At 36.2% G+C, this 22,955-nt stretch overlaps 1 pseudogene; it reads right to left on the bottom strand.

The window, feature by feature from the left end:
• LOC133758758 (rRNA-processing protein FCF1 homolog) overlaps positions 1 to 22,955 on the bottom strand; it is a 109,314-nt pseudogene that overhangs the window by 24,969 nt on the left and 61,390 nt on the right.

Here is a 22,955-nt window from a genome sequence, read left to right as displayed (position 1 = left end):
AAAGACTACAGGTCAGGGTTTTCTTAGAAGACTTTTCTGTGCAGATGGAAGAATGGGTAGGAAATGCAAGCAAGGTAGAGAAAGTCTTTAAAGTCTTTCTAACTCTATAATCTTGTAACTGTTGTGTCCTTTCTGCTTTTAACTTGAGCAAGTCAGAGTGAGCATTCCCCTCAACCTAAGCCCCTAGATGCTTTGTAAAAGAGATTCAAATAATTGCTGTCTCTATTGTCACAAGCAAATGATCTATGCTGTGAAAAATCTGACTATCTAATTAATGTTGTAGCATATGTGCATTAATCTGGCGGGTCCTCCAGTTCTCTAATGAGACATAAACTCACTACAAGATCTTACTTAAGAAATAATAAACTGACGGGCTCAGCATGGCACCATCACCTAATTAATAAAATGGTGACAATTTTTTAAGATCCTTGTGCTGATTTTTTTATTACTATTATTATTTCAGGAATCCTGTTTTGCATATTTGCAAAGGGACAGAAGAAAGGATGTAAACTTAGCAGTTAGCAACCTTTGACTAAACAAACAAACAAAGGGTTAGGTGGAATCAATATTGCCAGAAAGAATTTCCCCAAAACAGTCCAGAGAATCCAGAAATGAAAGAACATAAATCGGTGTCAGAGAAAATGCTCTGTTTATAGTGACATCTAGTGGTATTCGTTTTCATGCTCGCCTATTCCTAAGTGAATTCCCCAGGAAGTTATGAAATGAAGAAAACTTTTTATTATTTCAGTTAATACAAATGTGTAATTGATGTAATCTATAAATGAAGCAAAAGGAATAAATATTTTATGAAACTTCATGGATGGTGTCAGTTTCTATTTTTGAAAGTGGTCTGAGTGCATAGATTATGACTACGATGATGACCACAAGCATAATGTCTGCCCCACCTACTTTTACATGTACTGGCTGATATTTTTTTCCATATGACCACCTGAATTTTTTTCACATCTCTTTTTAAACAAATAGAATCATCCAATCAAGACATTCATAGTAGAAATACCATTGTGAAAAATGGATCATTTCATGGCAGATTTATCTTAAACTAACTAAAATAATGACATTCATTCCCAAAGGGCTTTCACATCGAATACTGAAAATGTCTGTTATCTGAGTAGAAGAGTTTGGCTCACTGTACTGTCTGGAGTGTGTGCGTGCAAGTGCAGTAACAATTTATGAATATAAATTTGTCCTTATGGTTAGGGTAAAGTTTTTGCTTAGTACATCATTTTAATGGCAGAGATAGAAAGAAGAGTAAAATTTATAAATAAATTATAGGAATTTGACATAGAAAGGTATGATTTTGTAAAGTAATGGACTTATTGTGATCAAGGAAGTTATAAAATTGCTAAATAATATTCCTTCTAGCTTTTTCAGAAGAGTAGAAAACTTGACAAGCAGTGCTTTGGCACAGGGGAAAATATTGATTGCTTTGCATCAGTTCAAACACTGGCCTTTCTGAAGAGACCATAGAGAAATGCATCCTTGACATGACCCTTAAAGACTCTCAATATCTTTTCCATCACTTGAGGGCAGACTCCATTCCCCTATGGACACACGCTTCCCCTAATGGTTTATTCATCTGATACTTTTGAACACCCATGTGCTAATATCCATGAATGAACGTGAACCAGTACAATCTCTTAATCTCCTTTTTTAAATTTTCAATTATTTACTCATTTAAGGAAGAGAAAGGGCCAGAGGCAGAGAAAACTCCTGTCCATTGGTTCACTCCCCACATACCTGCAATATTCATTCCTGGCCCAGGGTCAAAGCCAGGAGCTGGAAATGTGATCCAGGTTTCCCACATGGGTAAGAAGAAAACACTCTTTGGTGGAATGCAGCAACTTCTTACCTGCTGGATCAAATGCTCACTTTTGTGTTCACATTGCTTTTTTGTTTGTTTGCTCTCTAATGCCACACAGTGTTGAACGCAGCCCATATGGCTGTGTCTGTTGTTACCATCAGTTTTCTATAACATTATTGTCAACTTCTGGAGCATCCTTGAGTATATGTCTGTCTGCCTTGTACCACGCTCATTTCCAGGCCAACACAAAAACTTTTCTGACCTTTAAGGTCTTTCTTCTCTTCACGAGATGAGGCCCTTCTAGCCTAACCCAGTAAGCATTACTTTACAAGCTTGTCATTCTACTGTACTGTTCCACGTGATAACAATTTTGCCTCCAAGTGTCACGCAGTTGAATCATTTGAAAGACCAAATGTGGCAATAATAATTCTGAGTTCTACTCTGAGCATTTTGGAAAACAGCTTCTCCATAGAATATGTAATAAAGTTAAATAACGTGACTTTTTCAGATAGTAAATTTATCACTGGAGTCATAAATTAGTTATACAGTGACATGATTTAAATATCACTTCTTGCCCACAGAAGGGAATTACAGTAAACAGATTCATAGAATTTCTAGCCTAAAAATTTGTCTGGGTGTTTTAGGGCATAGCTACGGGCAGATTTCAGAAGCCTTTTAAATACATGAATTGAAAATGCTTCATGCATGTACCTAAGGAGACGAGGAAAAATTTTACTGTTAACATTCATCCACAGCCTTGAATTTGACTGACTTAAAAAATCTTCCTAAAGGAACAATATTAATATTCAGTGAAAATACCCAGTGATGCAACATGTCAAACACTTGGTGTACATCTGCAGCCTCAAGGATAAGTGTAGTACCCTTCCATCACCTTTGCTTGTACTGTGTGCTGAACCACGTAGCCAATGCCTAGGAAAGTGTCATCTTTACAGGCTAGAAAGAAATACCAGTGACACTGTGTTTGTTCAGCAGTGGCCAGTCTCTGCAGTACTTTTCAAAATCCATTTGGATGATAGGGTCTAGTTGGTAGTAGTACTTAGAAGTATGCTGTGTTTGTATTGAAATTTATCAGCTGTATTTTTTTAAAAGTAGTGACATATTAAACCATTCCGATTGTGACACAGGTGCCTACATTAACAATTCTAGTAGATATCACAAAGGCCTTTTATTGCTTATAATCTACCATATGCAACTATCTTATCTCTCTGTTTTTCTTTAATCTGTCCTACCCTGCTTTTATTTAATTTAGATGGATGCTTCAAAACACATGAATCCAATCTGAATTTCAGTCGGTTGGTGTTCATCTGTGGATAACCCAGCTTTCAAGTTCAGAATGAGCTCTGTCTTCTCCATGAGGGATTCTCTCATTACTCTATCATTGTGGTTTTCAGCTCAGCTTACATTTTAGAATCACCAGGAATTGTTTTTTTTTTTTTTGAAAAAAGGGAAAATACATGATATTATAACATATTATTAAACATCTGATTAAATTGCAGATATACTAATTTTTCTGATATGAATCTTTGGTGAACAATTTTTTTTCAGAAGCACTGGTGGTTTTAATTCTATGGCCGTGGTTGGGAATTCTGGCATCTTGTTATGTTCTCCAAGTAATATTCCCATGAGAAAGGTAGGAGACCTGAGCGATATAAGCCAGTGATATACAAAGCAAGAAAAAGAAAATGTGTATAGTATAATATAAACTTCCCTGCCTACCATAATTCCCAGGCACACAGCTGCCTTCCCCAGTGACAGTCACAGTTACCAATGTCTTGTGTCTCCTGGCAGAGATTATGTGTTCACAGAGAGAGAGAGAATTATTTTATTCAGCAACTTCTCCTTGTACTCCCCTTCCCCCCTCACCTTATAAGTTAGTGTCCTATACAAACTCCTATGAATATTGCTTTTCAAAATATTGTTAATACATATTGATAACTTTATCAAAATACATTCTTTTGCTTCCTTTCCTTTAAGAGTGGCACAATTCTCTACTCTATAAATAGAAATAATACATATAACCAGTTTTGGTTATGATATTTCAATTTATGGCTGTGCATATTCAATATATCAAATGTGTGAGCACATCTGTAGAATAATTTTTTATGAGTAGAAGTGCTGGATCCAAGAGATCTGTACGTATTTCATTTAGATAGTGAACACCAGAAAACTCTTAAGAGAGACTGGATCATGTGACACTGCCACCAGAAATCTGCAAGTGCCTTTTAGGTCTCTTGTCAGCATAGGCTGTAGGCAGTACCTAATAACTACACATCAGGGGCTGGTGCTGTGGTGCAGTGAGCTAAGCCACCTGCAATGCCATCACCCCGTAATGGTGCCTATTGCAGTTCTAGCTACTCTGCTTCCGTGCTCACTTCTGATCCAGCTCACTGCTTTTGTGCCTGGGAAGGCCATGCACGATGGCACAAGTGCTTGGACCCCTTTACCCATATGGAAGATGTGGAAGAAACTTCTGGCTACCGGTTCCTGGCCCTACATGTTGCAACCATCTGGGGGAATGAACCAGTGGATGGAACACATCTCTGTTTTTCTGTATGTCCCTCTGTCTCTGTAACTCTGTCTTCAAATAAGTATATAAATCTTTTTAAAAAAATTTCATTGTAGTGCTAAGTAGTCATTTTCAGCGTTGAGATTGAATACTTTTTCTTAAATTTAGAATTGATTTGTTTTTCATCTTTTGTGTAATGTTTGCTTTATATTCATCCTTCACCCATTTCTTTTGGGTTGTTTACTTTTAATCTATTAATTTCAAAGTTTAAGTATTAACAAAATCATTGCTTAATTTTGAATTGCCGTTGGTATTTTTTTTTCTGTCTCAGAGCAGTTTCATTGTTCTTCTGGGAGTAAATGTTTTCATATGTTTTGAATTGCTTGGGGTTTCAGAATTTATCAGAAAAAATATCTGTACTCTAAAATAATTTAAGTCATAAATACTTCCTGTCTTTTTATAGCTTCAGTTTTACATCTTAATATTTGACCAATCCCAAATTTGTACTAAGCTTGTAATTAATGTTTGTTAGCATTTAATTCTTTTGTGTTTTACTGATGTGCATACTGCTTCCTTTTGAGTTAGATTTAAATTTGCAGAAAAATGCTAATGCAGTATAGTAAATGAAATAAGTTAAAAGTGAAAACAATGAAGAAACATAAAAAATAAGACAGAATTTGTTATTAAAGACTGCATGTAGTGAAGAAAGAGTCCATCAGGCAGTTGAACCACACATTTGAAACTGTTTGATAGCATAAGAAGAAAATATGACCAGTTGTTAAATTCATGGCACCATTAAAATTAGTACCCCAGGCACACATACATACCTCTGTCTCTGCACACACACGCACATGCATACACACACTCCTGGGTAAGCACACACCTAGTTTATCAATGTAATCCAAATTTTTGCTGACATGGAACATAAAAAAAGGAAGTTACCCTCTTCTTTTGCAGGTAAGGAAAACTAAATAAATGATAAGTGAAACCCTGGAAAACATCCTTAAACACTAATCAAATACCATCAATCTGTTTAGAGAAAGGTCTTCCTTCTGTTGGTTCACCCCCTAAATGGCTGCTACGTCTGATGCTCTGCACTGATCCGAAGCCAGGAGCCAGGTGCTTCCTCCTGGTCTCCCATGCAGGTGCAGGTACCCAAGCACTTGGGCTACCCTCCACTGCCTTCCCAGGCCACAGCAGAGAGCTGGACTGGAAGAGGAGCAGCCGGGACTAGAACCCAGTGCCCACATGGGATGCCAGCACCACAGGCAGAGGATTAGCCAAGTGAGCCATGGTGCCGCCCCCCTGTTTATTTATTACCTATTAAAATTTTGACAGCACCAAATTGACCATACACACATGTCAGTGCTACACCGGACCCCAATATGACTTGATTAAGACATAGTTTTTTTTTTTTTTTAGTTGCTCTATGACATTGAAAATTATTTTTATCTACAAGAAAGAGGGATAAGATATACTACACATATTCTCTGAAAAAAGTAGTTTATTTCAATTGAGTAGGTGGAAATTCTAAAGATGTACTTGTTGAAAGTGTATCAGTCCTAACTGGTTAATGAAATGAAGTGCTTCTCCAATTGTTGCAAATGTTAGGATTTCATTTATTTTTATGAACAATATGAATTATATATAATGGAATATATTATATACATACTGTATTTTCTTTATTCATTCATCTATCTATGGATGCCTAGGTTGATTCCACATGTTGACAGTTGTGCATAGGTTTGCAATGAATATAGAAATTCAGGGAGGGGATTAAGATGGCAGAGCAGGGAGGGAGCTCACTGCTCTAGTCTAGGAGAAGATAATTTTAAAAAACTGGAAGCCGGTGCCACAGCTCACTTGGCTAATCCTCCGCCTGCGGTGCCGGCACCCCGGGTTCTAGTCCCGGTTGGGGTGCTGGATTCTGTCCCGGTTGCTCCTCTTCCAGTCCAGCTCTCTGCTGTGGCCCAGGAAGGCAGTGGAGGATGGCCCAGGTGCTTGGGCCCCTGCACCTACATGGGAGACCATATCCTGCAGAATACCATATCTTGCAAAGCTCCCATTTATGAATGAAGGTGAAATAAAGATCTTTCATAACAAACAGAAATTGCAAGAATTTTTCACCATCTGTAGAGCCCTGCAAAAGATGCTTAAGGATGTGCTGTACACAGAAACACAGAAACATGGTCATCACTACAGAAGAAGATAAAGGAAGGAAATCTCCCAGTAAAAATATAAAAGAAATCCAAAGTATAAAAAATAGGAATATTTAAAGAAAGATGGCAGGGCAAAGTCATTACTTATCAATAGTCGCCTTGAATGTAAATAGCCTAAACTCTCCAGTTAAAAGACACAGACTGTCTGAATGGATTTAAAAAACCCATCTTTGGATTTGTCATGCATAGCCTTTATTATGTTAAAGTATTTTATTGGAATTTTTATCGTGAATGAGTGTGTGATCTTTTAAATTGCATTTTTTATTAGGGAAATATGAGTAGTTCAAAAACATAAGAAAGAAAAAAATAAAATTCACTTGTAATTCAACACTCAGATGGCAACACTTAGTTGTTTTGTGTCTTTGTTGTTGTTGTTAAATCCTTCCATTCTCTTTTTTTTTTTTTAAACTTTTATTTAATGAATATAAATTTCCAGTGTACAGCTTATGGATTACAATGGCTCCCCCCCCCCCATAACTTCCCTCCCACCCGCAACCCTCCCCTCTCCCGCTCCCTCCCCCCCTCCATTCACATCAAGATTCATTTTCAATTCTCTATATATACAGAAGATCAATTTAGTATAAAGATTTCAACAGTTTGCACCCACATAGAAACACAAAGTGAAACATACTGTTTGAGTACTAGTTATAGCATTAAATCACAATGTACAGCACATTAAGGACAGAGATCCCATATGAGGAGCAAGTGCACAGTGGCTCCTGTTGTTGACTCAACAAATTGACACTCTAGTTTATGGCGCCAGTAACCATCCTAGGCTGTCGTCATGAGTTGCCAAGGCTATGGAAGCCTTCCAAGTTTGCCGACTCTGATCAAATTTAGACAAGGTCATAAAAGACAGAGTGAGGATAGTAACCAATGATCCTAAGAGTGGCATTCCATTCTCTTTTTAAAAATGTTTGATGACAAAGAAGGAGGTACCTTTCTATGAAGGGAGGAGAGAACTTCCACTTTGACTATGACCCTATTGGAATAAGATCAAAGTCAGCGAACTCTAAAGGCTTCCATAGCCCTGGCAACTCATGACTAGAGCCTAGGGAGATTACTGATGCCATGAACAGGAGCGTCAAATTGTTAAGTCAGCAACAGAAGTCACTGTGTACTTACATCCCATGTGGGATCTGTCCTTAATGTGTTGTCTAGTGTGCAGTGATGCTATAACTAGTACTGAAACAGTATTTTTACACTTTGTGTTTCTGCGTGGGTACAAACTGATGAGATCTTTACTAATTATATACTGAATCGATCTTCTGTATATAAAGATAATTGGAAATGAAAAAAAAAAACCTGGTGTTAAATTGGAAATGGCATAGAAAATTAATTAATTTTTTAAAAAAATATTATGTAGGATCTCTGTCTTTAATGTGCTGTACACTCTTATTTAATGCTATAACTAGTACTAAAACAGTATTTTTTTTTCACTTTGTGTTGCTATATGGGGGCAAACTGTTGAAATCGTTACCTAATATATACTAAACTGATCTTCTGTATATAAAGAGAATTGAAAATGAATCATGATGTGATTGGAAGGGGAGAGAGAGCGGGAAAGGGGAGGGTTGTGGGTGGGAGGGAAGTTTTGGGAGGGGAAAGCCATTGTAACCGATAAGCTGTACTTTGGAAATTTATATTCATTAAATAAAAGTTTAATTTAAAAAAAATGTTTGATGACTTCTCATATTGTAGATTGTTTTAGGAATATTCACATGATTTTCTAAATTTTCTGTTTCAAATGTTAAAAATTCTGAGTAGAAACTTTGAAGTTGACTAATGTTCTACTCAATAAAATTGCTCACTGAAAATATTCCTTGAATGAAGGATTTTGAAGAGAGGCTAATATGGTTATAATTGGGTGTACTTTAGCCAAGCAGTTCACATTTTTCAAGTATGAGACTTAGGAAATTCAAAACTATGCTACAAAATCAAAATTGAATTTTAAAAGCAAAATAGTTTTTTAGGTTAAATCTTCTTTTGATATGTTTGACTGTTGTAATGTAAATTTTCTCAGTATTCACAATCTAAAATTGTTCTTTGAAATTGTGGAGCATTCTCATCTGCATTCCTTAGGTGGAGAAAAATATTATAAGATGTATGCTTGAATAGGATTTGTTATTATCATACTGGTAATAATAATGCCATGCTACTGAGGTACTTAACAGAATCACTGCTAGTACATAATTACTGAAAGCATATAAATCGCATAATCTGTGTAGCTTGAAGTGGTAGAGAAAGTACTGTTTAATGATTTTGTTTACATCTCCCAGTTGCAGTTGCAGACTGTGTTTTTTCATGGTGTAACAGGCATTGGAAGAAGCATTGTACTATTCTTAACTGGCTAGGACCAGATACTTTTATACATTATGCATGATCTATGCAAAAAGACACTAAATTGCTTTTTAAAACATAATTTGAACTCTTTTGAAGGCTAAATAATAATAATATTAAATGGTAACAGTTAAGCACTACTCTCTTAGAAGAATATGCTTTCCTTACCTTTAATAAGGAAATATTACTTTAGTATTCACAACATGTGGAGAACTATCATGAGAGAAATTGTTTGTTTGACTTATGATTTGTTTATTTAACACTGTTATGCATCCAGAGTTTGTTTATTTATTTAACACTATTTATTTGTGTATTTAATGCTAGCCTATCATTTGTTTATTTAACAGTATTTATTAAGCATCTAGAGTTTTCTAGGAAAATATATGAAGACCTGAGATCTTGAAGTAGATAGTTTTGTGACATACCAGTGAAGTGAAAGAAACATAGTCAACAATGAGTAAATAAAGAAGACAAATAAGTAAAAAAACAAATCAACTAACTGTGGTTTATGAAATGAATCTTGTGTTACTGTAGAACACAGTAGTGGAGATTTCATCTCAGAAATGACATTTGAATTGATATTTCCAAGATGAGTAAAAGCCAGCTACATGATCACCAGTGTTCCATGTGAACAAGTAAGTTTAGATACATTGAAATGGAAGTGCTCTTGGACAGCCTAATTTCATAGTGATTAATTTTCTTAATTACGGTTGATATCATCTATCTTGACAAATGTTTTGTGGATAATGTTTTATGTGCTTTGTTGTTGTATGTTCTATAAGTGACCATTGGGTACATTAGACATGTTGATAATCATTTTTTTTCTGTGTGTATGCACAGATTTTAAAATATTTTTATATTGGGGCCAGTGCCGTGGCTCACTTGTTAATCCTCCCCTGCGGAGCTAGCATCCCATATGGGCGCTAGATTCTGTCCCAGTTGCTCCTCTTCCAGTCCAGCTCTCTGCTGTGGCCTGGGAAGACAGTGGAGGATAGCCCAAGCGCTTGGGCCCCCACACCCACATGGGCGACCAGGAGGAAGCACCTGGCTCCTGACTTCAGATTGGCATAGCTCTGGCTGTAGTGGCCATTTGAGGGGTAAATCAATGGATGGAAGACCTTCTCTCTGTCTCTCTCTTTCTCACTAACTCTACCTGTCAAATAAAAAAATATTTTTATACTAAAGTCAACTTATGTTTCAACTCCATTTTCACAAACTATTTGAAATGGCCTGGTATACATGGATACTTGTTAGATTTTTTGTCTAGTTGTTCAATCAAGGGAGGAACATGGAAGTCTCAAAGTATAATGATAGAGATGGAGTTGTCCATATCTTCTTTCAGCTCTATCTGTTTTTTGCTTTGTGTGTTTTGTAGCTATCTTTATTATTATTATTATTATTATTTGGCAGGTAGAGTTAGACAGTGAGGGAGAGAGACAGAGAAAGGTCTTCCTTCCGTTACTCCCCAAATGGCCACTACGGCCGGCACTGCACTGATCTGAAGCCAGGAGCCAGGTGCTTCTTTCCTTAGGCATTTAGTCTGTTTAGGTTTATGGAACAAACTTTGTTCAGCTGTCTCAGATTATGGTTCCAATGTTGGTAAAAATCTCTGGTGTTTGTAGTTTTGTTCCTGTCTGTGTGTGCATTTTCTAGCATACTGTAGTCCTACACGATGATCCGAATTATAGCTTAATTTTCAAACCTCGATGTCTTATTTATGATCTGTCCCTCCTCAGAGGTTAGCCCATAAGCTTGTTCACAAGTAATGAGATTGGCCACTCTTATCCTTGAATTCCCTCCTCTCTGCCACCTCCCTGACACTTCCTGGTTCCCTGGAGTCTCCTTTCCAGATCCTTTACTCTGAGATCCTGTGCTTTCATTTACCTGTTCTTGAACGCAATTCCTACCACCGAGTCTGCATTTAGAGTCGGTTAGTAGGAGGCCAGCAAGAAAAAGAACTCATAGAGGTCTTTATTGTGGTTTTTTTAAGATTTATTTATTTATTTATTTGAAAGTCAGAGTTACACACACACACACACACACAGAGAGAGAGAGAGAGAGAGAGTTCTTCCATCCTCTGGTTCACTCCCCAGATGGCCACAATAGTTGGAGCTGCACTAATCCAAAGTCAAGAGCCAGGAGCCTTCCCCCGGTTTCCCATGTGAATGCAGGGACCCAAAGACTTGGGCCATCTTCTACTGCTTTCCCAGGCCATAGCAGAGAGCTAGATTGGAAGTGTAGCAGCTGAGACACAAACAGGCATCCATATGGGATGCCAGCACTGAAGGTGATGGCCTCACCCACTACGCCACAGCACCAGCCCCCACTATGTTTTCATATTCATGGCTTCCCTCTTGAGGAAGAAATTTTCCCTCAGAATTTTAGGCCTGGGGCCAGCGCCATGGCTCACTTGGTTAATCCTCCACCTGTGCACTGGCATCCCATATGGGATCCAGGTTCTGGTTCTGGTCCTGGTTGCTCCTCTTCCAGTCCAGCTCTCTGCTGTGGCCCAGGAAGGCAGTGGAGGGTGGCCCAAGTGCTTGGGCCCCTGCACCCTCATGGGAGACCGGGAAGAAGCACCTGGCTCCAGGCTTTGGATCAGCGTAGTGCCAGTCGTAGTGGTCATTTGGGGAGTGAATCAAAGGAAGGAAAACCTTTCTCTCTGTCTCTCTCTCTCACTGTCTATATAACCACCTGTCAAAAAGAAAAAAAAAAGAATTTTAGGCCTACTGACTTATTTCAATTAATAATTCAGATGGGGCCTAACATGTGTATGAGATTATGGAGAAGAGAAAGAAAAAGGTGGCAGGATTTCTCTGACTTGTTCTTCCTTTTAGGAATCTCCTTTTTATCTCTTGGAACACCTGGAAGTCTTTCTGGTTTTATTCCATAGTAATTTTGTGCTACATTGAGTTTAGGCTAGAGAATATAGGAGAGAAGAAGATGCTAAGTTCACCAATAGTACAGTGGTACATTGAACTCCAGTGTTGCCCAGTTTACCTGCTACCATTTATTGTTTTAGGATCATCATATCTGTATTCAATCTAAATACTATGTGTGCGGTCAGTGGAATGAACTTTTATACTTGAAATTGATTTCCTTGACATGTTTGAAAAAGAGAATTTAAAAAGTTGACCAGAGAAGTATTGTCTGTGGACTTTGAAGGAGGATGTAGTTGGAGATTACACACAGCAGCATTAAAAGTGGGAAATTGTTTAGATTTTATTCAAATAATGTTAGAAATCTCCAGTGGATTCTGTTCAGAGCATAGGTATAATATTAAAGACATTTGTTTATGTGAAAGAGCTAGAAAGAGAGAGAGCGAGAGAGAGAAAGAGAGAGAGAGGTCTTGCATCCTCTGGTTTACTCCTCAGATGGCCTCAATGGTCAGGGCTGGGCCAGGCCAAAGCCAGAAGCCCAGACTTCCTCCAGATCTCCTATATGGGTGACTGGGCCCAAACACTTGGACAATCTTCTGGTGCTTTCCCCCAGACCATTAGCAGGGAGCTGGATCAGAAGTGGAGCAGATGGGATACAAACTTGTACCACTATGGGATTTTGGTGTCATGGGCTTTGGCTTTACCTGCTATGTCACAACGCGGGCTACTATATTACATACAGATCACTTGTATATGGAAAAAGAATTTGGAGAATTTATTTGTTGATGGTTTTAATATCAAATACCAGTTGCATTGAGAAAACAAAATTTTAGAAATAGAATCAAAATAATTTGCTAATGGATTGCATATAGAGAATGAGGAAAGGTAAGAGATAAAGATGATGCTGACATTTTTGGCTTGGATAATTAGATGTGTTACAATGACATTTACTGATTTGGGAAAAGGCAAAGTATGGGGCTAAATATAGAGGATTATTTTTCCTTTGGATGCACACACACCTGTTAGACATCTAAGTGGATATGTCAGAATTGGCAGTTGGATATGCTTTATCCCATTATCACAGTTTCTACTAATGTTAAGCTATCTTGTGTATATTTAACATATTTTAAAAAAACAAGCAAAAACAGAACAAACACATCCAACATCTCTTTTTAATTATATGCAGAAAGCACTCAAATATATTTCTTAAAATTATTCATGATGACTCAATAATACCATGTTTCTGTGTGTGAAAATCATCCTCTGTTTTCTTTGGTTTTTAGGAATATATTTGTGACTTGTTTGGAAGTCTTTCAGGAACAAGTCCAAACTGCTTAAATTTCATTATGTTTTGTTACGGATGTAAAACATTATAGATTTCTTTGTTACTTTTAAATCAGAATATAGTATGATGCAGTGTATTTATTAATGCCTGAGATCCTCAAGCTGGAAAAATACCTTTCAAACTTTTAACAGCCCCAAGTGTTTTTTCTCAGTCCATGTCACCTTGATATCTCTCTGTCTGCAGAGGAGGAATATAGGATCCATCATCCACCATTTGGCTTTCTGGTCTCTAATGAGTAACCTCTTTAGAAATTCACTTAATGAAAAGCACCTACTGCCTTATGGATCTTTTTATCATCTAGAATTCAGAACTTGAAGGTCACCTGAGTTTTGTATTTCTAATTGTTGAAAAATCTTTCAACTCCTCATTACATCATATTTATTAGCCTAATTACACAATGCACGTGCATACTTACACATATTGTGCACATATACACATACTCAATGTAATGAGTGATGTTGGAGGGCATTGTGCTTTCTGCATTCTGTCTTTATCTCTCAGGAGGTGAGATGCAGCAGGAGCCATGTTTCTCCAGAAAATAAGAGACAGCAACAGAATGGTATCTAATTAAAATGTTTGTAGCATTTCCTATGAGATATAAGTCACTGACATTTTCTAGACTACATGCCAAGAAATGCTTAAGATTATACAGATGTACTATAATTGCCATGCAAGGAGAACTTAGCTTAGACACAGTTCAGGAAATACAGATTTGGTAACCTTTCTTTAGAACTCAGAAATTAAAGGTTAAGCCCAATGAGAATCAAAGGTGTGTGGTAGTTTTTGATACTGTAATATTCCATCAATATTAGTTATTTAGAGAAACCAATTCAATGAAAATCTATTTGCAAATAGTTAATTATGGAAGGATTTAAATCTAGATACTCAGCATTTCTTCATTTCTAAATATTTTATATGAATGGAAGATCTTTCTCTTAACGATTTTTATCTTTAGCTTAAAGTGCTTTCACTTGTCCACTTCATCTTTCTCTGTCCCTAATTCTGTCTTCTCATTCCTTTGTTCTTGCACCTGCACTCAAATCTTCTTCTATCTCTGGTCTCACAGACCACAAAGAATTTTGGACTGAATTTAAGGTATTTCTCTAGTTGGTCATTTGATAAACTGACTTCAGACATACCAGTTACCCTTCCACAGTCACTGAATCATTGCTGAAAGAATCAGCTTTTACTTGATATCAGGTTGTACTTATTTATTCAAGGTCAAACTGCAATCCTTCTTTACCTAAAAGGATGTGTATACATGAATCAGAACAATAACTTCACAACACTTAAACTTTCTTTCCCATTTGTCGAGATGAATCCTGATATTTAGGACAATGATACATATAAGCCCATGCCTGTGATTGAAGAGAGTGTCCTAAATGTGATTTATAAGTGATCATTACATCTGGCAGTTTTAGTCTATGATTTTTTTTTCAGAGAAATCAATTTTGCCTTGAAGGATGATTGCAAAAAAATGATGATTCATCATCTTTGATATTTCAGAAAAATCACTGAATGCAATCATAGGGATTGGACATGGTTTCCAGAAAAATTTCCTCATCCTGGGACATTTAGCTGGACTTCATATGGTTCCAAAGCCACACAGCTGTGTGAGAAACTCCATGACTCTGCCTTGATGAATAGGAGTTCCTTGCAAGTGTGAAAAGCAAGAACTGAAATCTTAATTTCACATAATAGAAATATAAATCAACATCTCTTCTATGCATTACATTTGCATGGAGGTTGATGGTAAATTCTGTTCTTCCTCTATCATTTCATCCTTTAATCTTTTCACTGTTGGGCACATGGAAACTCCAGGCAGCTATGAGTGCAAATATTTACTGTGTTTGAGAATAAGAGGAACAAAACACATTCCAGAGAAGTAAATACATTGCACTATATAGAATTTAAAGTAAACATTACATAAAGAGGACATAATTCATTCTTTGTTTTCCTACTAGATAAGAAAACTCATACCACAAAACAAAATGTAAGATATGATAGTTACCATACAGTTAGCATAATGGCTTAAATACATTTTCTCTGTAGGAAGTATTCCTATGATAATAGGGCAATATAAAAATGCCTGAGATAAAAATAAAATATGAATGCAAGAGATAACTCTGCATCTGTGACTCACCAAATACAATGTAATAACATAAAAATATACATCTACTCATAATATACACCCAATGTGAAATCTTACTGAATAAACATTGGTATGTGATTCTCTAGGGATCTCTATGGCCATTTTCTAAATTATTAAGCAACTGGACACAGAAATTCATTCATCAAATGCTGTTTTTACTGTCGGCACTCATCTAGGTTGTAAAATAAAGTTAACTCTTTTCTGTTTATATGTGAAATTATGGCAGAGGAAGTTTATGCTAACCAAAATTATAGGGTAAGGAAGTATTTAGATCCCTTTATTAACAACCTTAATACAGTGCACATCACTTTGCCTGCCCAGGTTCTATGTGCTCCTTCTACTTTACTTAGGATGCCCTACTTTTGATTAGAGTCAACAATGGGTTATGATTGATGCAATTCAACCATGAGAATTTCATTTCTTTCTTTGACATTCTCCTTGGGACCCGCATGGGGTTAATGAAGCTCAGGATAAAGTCTATTGGGGGCATTGGGGTGGCTTTCCTTGTAAATAAGTATAGATATGCTTGACTCTCTGGCTCATCCCTACTGTGAACATAGCCATGGTATCTGGATTTGCTGGAACTCTCTTGAAACCAGAAGACATTTATGAGAAAGACTGAAAGCATATTAATTTAGGGCACATTCCTAGCCTGCAATTGGCTTCTGTTACTTAAAAGGTAAAAGGTCTCTGAATTGCACTTCATCTTCTAATATTTATCTAAACTAAATTCTTTGTCCTTACATTTATATAAGGCACTTCATTATCATAACAAAAGTTTCACTTAGTAGCTTTGCTGTGATTCAGGCTCCCAGATCCAGATTTCAGAAATAAAAATGTATAGCTTTTAATATATTCTCAAGTCTGCATTATCCTAGAGCTGTGCACTTAGTTTTCTCACTTTCTTTTTATTTCCCTGGCATAGTTTTTTTTTTTTTTTTGTCTCATAGATTCTCCTCCAAATAGAAGCTAAAAAATACCCAAACTCTACAATAAAGGTACCTTGAAAATATCACAAGACTAAAGCAATCCAGTTTTAGAGATATTTTAGGGACTTCCTATGTCTGCTCCTATGTCTATAACTGATGATTAGTTTTCAGCTATTGTTAATAGGTTCGCACGTTCAGACACTGGCATCATGTAATGTAATGCCAGACAACAAATACAAATAGTCCTTTCAATAATTAGAGGTTACATTCAAATATATGATCATTAATGGCTCTCTTCTTGACTGGCTGACCAGTTGGACTAAAGCACTTGGAGATTTGCCAAAGAATGATACTGTACAGTTATGATGTTTTTCATTGATGATGTCAGAATATATAATGGAAACTTGCTTATGTAGGGGAATACATTCATCTCACATAATAAGCCCAGAGTATACTTATTCCAGAGTTGTTATCAGTGGCTTACACAAGTATCAAAGTATCTGATTTCCCATGCTCAGTGTGTCCTGATGTCTCATGATCACAAGATAACCGCCTCGCTTCACACAATAGCATCTATAGCAGGTAGTAAGTGGATAAGGAAAAACACAGTTCAGTCATAGACCACTATCTTTACTTAGAAGTAAAATTCCTTTGGAAGCCTCTTAGAAGATTCTTCTTATTAGTCATTGGCCAGATTTGGATCATACATAATATTTTGGACCACTTGGTGTCAAAATAATGTAATTACATCAATTCAACTAGAGGAGAGACCTAATCTCCTTGTATATATGGTATCCAAAGAATAGCTGAATAAGTTGGGATTCCATTAACAATGAATATGAGGTTCTTTAAATTTTCTCTTAAGCTCTTCTTTTTTTTTTTTTTTTCACTTGAAGGACTTGGTGTAGCTGATTATATTAGTTTTTTAGGGCTGCTGTGGTAAGTACCATCATCAGGGCAGGTTAAAATAGAAATTTGCTCTTTACATTTTAGGAGGAATAAATTTCATAACTGAATCTAGATGTCAGTGGGCCTAGGCTCTCTCTGAAGTTCTATCTGCCCCATGCCTTTCTCTTCATTTCTCATGTTGCTAGCCACTCTTGACTTACAGACATATCATTCCAGACTCTGCCTTTGTTACAGCATTGTACTTGTATGATTTGTTTTTATTTTCCCTTTTATTCATGTAAGAATGTGAATCCCACACTGGATTAGGATCCACACTAATGATTTCATCTTAACTTGGTTAACTCCATAAATATTTTATTTTCAACTTTCATAGATATCAAGGGCTAGGAATTCAGTATATATATTTGGAGGGCACAATTCAACCTGTACCATTGACAATATTCAAGAAAAGTCTAGGAGTTTGGATTAAGGAAAATAAATCTTGAAAAATACAAAGAAGAGTTACCCTTAAGAATGCAGGAGGTAGAAACTAGTATAAGTTGTACTATGAGAAGTAACTGTAAAATTTGTTTTCAAACAGTACTTTATACTTTGTGTGTGTGTGTGCAAATTGTTGAAATCTTTACTTAGCATAGAGTTGGTCTTCTGTATATAAAGTTAATTAAAAATGAACCTTAATGAAGAAGGGGATGGGAGAGGGATTAAGAGGTGGGACAGGATTGGGGAGGGAAGGCAGGTATGGGGGGAAGAACCACTATATTCCTAAAGCTGTACCTATGAAATTTGTATTCATTAAATAAAAGCCTTCTTTAAAAAGCTAATATACACTATTGTCAAAACATTCCTAATGATACAAACTTTAAAATATTTTTAGTTTTTTCTCATTGTTCAGGATTCAGATTTCTTTGAGTGACAACTGCATTAGCTATGTTTGAACAATCTATCCACCCATTGGCAGAGCACAGGGGAAACTAACACAGCACTTTGATCTGTATCCCAACTCTCTTGTCCTGCTGTGACAAGAGAGGAATACTCTAGAGGAAACTCTAGGTGTGTTTACTGAAAAATAGTAAGCTCCACTGAACTAAAAGTTAAAGTGGGTGCTACAAGGTTTACTAAATCTTACACTGCCTGCTCCAGTGTGGAGTACCACACTGGCAATGGGAAATTAGAATGATCTTGGCCCTTGGACATCTTGATCATGAGGTTTGAATAAGACATGAGGATACTAAAGCAAATGGTAAGGTATACATACTGTTCATTAAGTAATGACAAAGGGAGCCAACTCTGTGTCACAACAAGTTAAGTCCTGATTTGTGAAGCTGGCATCCCACATGTGAGTGCCAATTCCAGTCCCAGTTACTCTGCTTCAATTTAGCTGCCTGCTAAAGTACCTAGGAAAGCTGTGGAGGATGGCCCAAACAGTTGGGCCCCTGACACTCATGTAGGTGATCCTAATGGACTTCCAGGCTTACGTCTTTCGCTTGTCTCAGCTTTGACTGTTGCAGTTATTTGTAGAGTGAGCCAGCAGATGGAAGATCTCTTTGTCTCTCTGTCTCACCATCTCTCTCTGTCACTCTGCCTTTCAAATAAATAAAAACCTTTTAAAAATATTTTTTAAAAAATGAATTGACAGCAGATATAAACAAAGCTTCTGCACCAAATCTGTTCATAGGGAGCATGCACCAGATGAATATCAGCTCAGAATATAATATAAATAAAATGCAATATTGACTTATATAGTTATAAATGATTTATAAGCGGATTATGTGTTTTCCTTAGCATTGAAAAGAGGTTATTAAAGGTAGAGAATTTGAAGAAGAAAAAAAAGGAAATAAAAGAAACTAATATAAATTTCACTAGTCTCTAACAAAATATATAATAAAGTAATTTGACCCAGTGTGTAGTTTGGCATTCTGAAGTCAGCTCAAGATTAGATAATATGAAAAACAATAAAGGTAAAGAGACTGGGTTTCAGAGAAATCTGTGTTGAGATTTGGGTTCTGCTTACTGTTGTATTTATGAGACACAGTGCATAAAATACAGGAAGTGGTTTTATATGAATAGCATCCATTTGTATTAATAAGCTTTAATGAGCTCTGATGATCATATGCATCAGATCTTCAGAATGTCCATGGAAAATATGTATTATGAAAACTGCATGGATTTCAACTTTTATACACCAAAACACTTAAACTAACTTTTTATGGCATGTCTGAATGGGATCCAGTATTATCTAAGAACAGTAAGACCTCCGTTTGAAAAGATCCCCTATCATAGCATGTTGGATCTGCTAAAATTCAATAAAGAACAGACACCAAATTTATGATGAAACTTGGATGGAATAATGGCAAACTCATTGGTGCTTTACAAAAAATATAAGGAGACAATGGTCCCTGACCCCCAGCCCAAGAGTTTGCAGATGGACAAATTGTTTTAAAAAGGGATGAGGTAATGTTGAAGTAAACTCACAGTACTAGACCATTCATATCAATTTGCGTGAAAATATTAATTTTGTTTGTGCCCTGATTAAGGGCGACTGATAGTTAACAGCAAAAACAATAGCTAACACCAAAGACATCTCAATTTGTTCAGCTTACACAGTTTCAACTGAAAATTATAGTGGAGCACACTTTTTGCTCCATGGGTGCCCACACTCCTGTCTGTGTCCAGATAAGCTATAGAAAAGAGCAGAGCTTTCACTGGAAATTTTAAAGAAGTGAAATCAAGATCCTTAAGGCTTTCTTTGAAGAATTGCAACAGAAGATGAAACATGGCTTTACCAATAGAGTCCTGAAGACAAAGTACAATCAAAGCAGTGGCTAACAAGAGGTGGAAGGTGTCCAGTCAAAGCAGACACAGCTCAGTCCAAAGCAAAAGTCATGACATCTCAGGGCCTTTTGTTCATGGACTTCTGGAGGGTCAGAGAATGGCAACACCTGCTTATTAGGAAATCATTTTGAGAAACTTGGTCTAAGGTTCAGCCAGACCTTTACTTAATAAAATAGAAAAGACTGCACTGACATGGTTAATTCCTAGAACTCCTAATTCTTTTGAGATGGGCTGGTATTATTACTTATATAAATGTTTTGACTTTGTGGATCTTATGATGAGAAGTAAAGCTCATAATTTAGATTTTTAACTGTAAATTATATTTCCCAAGAAATCTTTGCAGTTATATCTTCTAATTTTATCTGTATTATGATGAATGTCTAATCTCATGCAGGTTGGCATTTGGGAAATATAGTAAAGTCATAGGCAAAGTCTCAGCAATTTAAAACACATGAAAAATTTGGAATTTTGGAGGGAAGCTTTTGCTTTCATCGGAAGCAGATTTAAATTAGTAAAGGTTTGAGTAATACAATGAGAGAAAACAGAAGAAGGATTGATTTATCTTGACTGATAGACCAGGGAAATATTCATTGTTTAAATAAAATTTGAAATGGAATGCTAGCTAGATCTCTTAGCAAGATGTTGTAGTGTTTTGTTTTGTTCCTGGTTAAAAAAAAAAAAAAAAAAAAAAGGAGGTATTAGAAGAATAAAGAGATTAAATATTTCTAGTCAAAAGGCCTGGATATGAACCAGCCTTTGGCCTTTTTACTTTCACCCTGGGTCATTTTTTCCTTTTAACTGGAACATATCTGACTATTTACTCACACACTCACACACTACCCTATGGTGACCATAGGATTTGTTGCAGTTGAAGACCTGACACTAAACTATAGAAAATTCCTTTATGGGGTATAAAAACTTGAAGACCAAAGATATCATAAATTATGTAAATAAACAATTCCAATTCAATTGTTGGAGAGGAAGATGTGAATGCTATCTTTGATGACCACTGCAATGCAATAACTTTGTAAGGCAAGGGACTCTTATGGTGTGGCCATCTCTTGTATTGGATGTACTAGGATGTAGATTTGCCCCTTTTGAGCTATTTCTCTCTGTTTTGATAAGGGTGAGAAATCTGTGGGGGGAAATTTTGCTTTCACTATCATAACCACTTATTTCTGTGGGTCATCTGATGATAAGTATTCCAACAGAATGATACAGTAAAAGTTGAAGGGCAAAAAAAATTATACTTTTGAAAGCATAAGTGAGTTGGTGTTGAAGAGTACCTAGGCTGAAATATGGTAAAGTTCTGAAAAATAAATAGATACGTCACTTCAGTACAAAACCCAAAGCCTATTATTTACCAATTCCCTTGTGTTTAGTTAGGAGTCCAAATACTTTCAAAGGCACTCTGGTGTAAATTAGAATACTCTCCAGATGTTTTGGCAATGTAAATGGCTAGACTAAAATTCACTTTTAATGAACTGTATTTTAATGCCAGTCTCTCCTGTCTCCTTACATGACAAAGAACTCATCTGACTTTGTAATGAATGCTCAACTGTTCCACTACCTTCTCTGCCATTTGCTATGCCTCTGTGTTTCTCTGCGAAATCTTGGTGAGTTTAGATATGTGATCAGAGAAAGGTTAAGGGATTTAGAAAGAGAGTAAACTTAGAATCAGTGGGATATGGACTGTCTGGGTAGAATACAAAAACTTAGTTGTGACAATTTCCTAACAGAAAACTGAAGGTTTGGAGGCAAGAGAAAATATAAATAAACACAGAGGATATTGAAAAGAATAAATAACTTGAGAGCTGAACTCTGAATCTATGACTTTGAGGCAGCTGTAATTCCTATGTATTATTTTGATATTTAGAACCAAAAGTTTAAAAAGAATTGTGTCCAGAGGTTTTGCAGAACTCAGTTTCAGGATTATTTGGATCAATGTATTTTGAATTGCTTTTGATTTGTAAACTAACCTACATATGAATTTTTTCTTTACTGTTCTATCCAATAATTTACAAAACCTTAAACAGTATGACTAGATGGAGTGAAAGGTTATATAGCCCTCTCTATATATTTCTCTTTTCAAAAACTTTGTATTCAGTATTTTGTATCATTTGCCCCATCAAATAGTTGAAGGACTTTCTAATATTTTGATATTTTGCACTTTGATAACAATATTGTTTATTGAGTTCCTAATATTTGGCATTAACCATGTTACTTATCTCACAGATGTAACAATATTAACCACCACCCTGAAAGAGAAGCTTTTTTATCTCTTTTTACATGTCACATATAAGGCTTTGAAAGATTTAATGGTCTGAGATCATAGAACTAATAAATGGAAGAGCTTAGAAGTTTCAGCCATGTTGAGCTTAGCTCCAAAATCTCTGCCCTTTTTTCTTGAGAACATTCATAGTACTGTGTGGAAATGAAACCCATGGACAACCAATAAAGCAGGAATTGAATGTATTGAGGAGTTACTAACTGTCCTAAACTGATCAGAACTGAGGAGATTCTTGGGGGATGGAAATTTCAAGGCTAAAACAGTGACAATTATGGGCAAACCATGGACTTGGTAATGTATATGCCTAGACATGTTCCTAGCACAGAAGAAGCATTGAAAATATTATTGTTGGAATCCCTACACAAATGAAATATAATTTATTATATATATTTTTCTAGATAATACAAGTAGTAAAAGATAGTACGATTTTATATGAATCAATGTGTAGAAGCACATACTGATTTACATACTGTATTTAATCCCTTTTCTGTGACTGTAACAAAATATCCAAGGTAGGCTCCTTTACAAAGTAAAGAGTTTTTATTTGGCTCATGATTTTGTAGTTACAAGGTTGAGGAACCAAACGTGGTGGTATTGTGACAAGACACAGGAAGCACATGTATCTTTCTGTGTGTCTGTCTGTATGGTCTCCCTCTTCCTAATAAAGCTACCATGGATTCAATGGTGAGGTCACCTTAATGACTTTTATCT

The sequence above is a fragment of the Lepus europaeus genome, chromosome 4, assembly GCF_033115175.1.
Source record: "Lepus europaeus isolate LE1 chromosome 4, mLepTim1.pri, whole genome shotgun sequence".
NCBI classification, from domain to species: Eukaryota; Metazoa; Chordata; class Mammalia; order Lagomorpha; family Leporidae; genus Lepus; species Lepus europaeus.
This window is presented reverse-complemented; position numbering and strand designations above follow the sequence as displayed.